This window comes from Sphaeroforma arctica (genome assembly GCF_001186125.1).
Source record: "Sphaeroforma arctica JP610 unplaced genomic scaffold supercont1.850, whole genome shotgun sequence".
Taxonomy (NCBI): Eukaryota; class Ichthyosporea; order Ichthyophonida; genus Sphaeroforma; species Sphaeroforma arctica.
Window position 1 is genome coordinate 35,849 of NW_014039708.1, and position 2,028 is coordinate 37,876.

A 2,028-nucleotide genomic window follows, 5' to 3' on the forward strand; every position below is an offset into this window, starting at 1 on the left:
AACAAGCGCAGTAATTCTACAACAAGCACAGTAATTCTACAACAAGCGCACTAATTCTACAACAAGAGCTCTAATTCTACAACAAGCGCACTAGTTCTACAACAAGCGCACTAATCCGACATGTATCGCATCAACTCTACCATAGGCATGTCTTGCCCATGTCCATGACTGGTGGTGACAGTTCACTGCGCCTGGCGTATACAAAAAGACGAGCGAAAGACTCCGTGGGTGAAATGCATACAGCAGCTCATTTGCTGGTTACAACTAAACTGACACTGTGAGTACCCACGGGTCACTTTTTAAATAAGTTAAACAGATGGTTCCAACCGCGCTTAGGAGCCTGTGGCAACGTCCAACCTTTAACAACAGCGTTCACAACAAGTGAAGATTAATGATAACCACCGAGGAGACATGGGGGTGCAGCTGAACAGATACAGGGCTGTGTTGGTGGCTAGGCTACATTTTGATACACACGTTGGGCCATTTCTCGTGTGCTGATAGAGTACCTCTAGCATGCTGAATACACCACAGCCTATATACTGGTTACACACCTATACCACTACACCACTAATAATTCACATAGGCGTGCAATTGCTCAGAAAGTGCAATGCATCAGAATGGTATGGAACACTGGGCAATGAATATGGCCCCAGAGACATGCGGGCGCCCAAACGTCCAGCACGCGTCAAAAAAAACCATACAATGTGCACGTGTATGTAGAAGACACACAGGCTGCGCTACCATACACAATAGTAACATGGCGTGAGTGCATGTACACATACACAATAATAACATGGCGTGGGTGCATGTGTACATACACAATAATAACATGGCGTGGGTGCATATACACATACACAATAATAACATGGCGTGAGTGCATGTACACATACACAATAATAACATGGCGTGGGTGCATATACACATACACAATAATAACATGGCGTGAGTGCATGTACACATACACAATAAGAACATGGCGTGAGTGCGTGTACACATACACAAAAATAACATGGCGCGTGAGTGCATTTACGCTGGGTTGTCACTTCACGATCACATATATCGAACGAAAACTTAGAAGTGTGATACATTTATTAGTATAACCCATACACATAGTCAGTCTATAGGCTTGTGATCAAGAACTACCTTTGGTGTGTGTCTGAAAAGGTTTGATGTGAAGTGCGCTCAAGTATCTAGTTGGTCTGAATGTTACTGTACTAGCACGCATACTCGTAGACTTTCAAAAGGGACGTAAGCAGAATCCAATCAGGTCAGACTGTATAATGTTACATTGAGTTTCTCAAGGTCTGGCTGTAAGTAAACTCAGTACTGGCAAGCATATGCACTTGGGAAGACTATCTAAAGTGTACATGCATGTATGAACATATTAGTGGATTTACATGCCGTGATTTCACGCAATGTCTAACTTGAAATAATACTTCATGTTTTATACATAGGTACGTATAGAATGTTGATCGAATGCCCCGTAGGGTTGCTAGGGTTTCCTACAATTTCTAACCCAGAGGAGAGAGTGGTTTTAACTTTTACTGCAGTTATTTAGAAGTAAATATTACTCCTATAACATTGCAGTGTCCTACATGAACCGGTTCACACACGTTAGCGCCAGCAGTGAGACTGTGTTCCTATAACACTGTGGCGTAGTACATGCGACAGATTCACACACGTAAGGGTTAGTAGGAGTACTGAACATTTTCATAAAACTGTGGCGTAGTACATGCGACAGATTCACACACGTAAGGGTTAGTAGGAGTACTGTGTTCAGTGGGTCAATATGGGAGACACGAGAGAGGGTTTGGGTTTATCCGGTAGTCCCGAAGAACTCAGAGGAGATGTAGTAGCTAGTAAAGTGCCAGATATCGAGAAGAGGCTGAGTGCAGCTGCCAGCTTAGGCATCACGTCGGAACATCTAGACACAACAGAATGGTATGATGGTGAATCGCATCAATCTATCACCCTGCGTTAATTCTTGTGTTAAAGGAATGTGTTTTCATATACATATGAATATATATA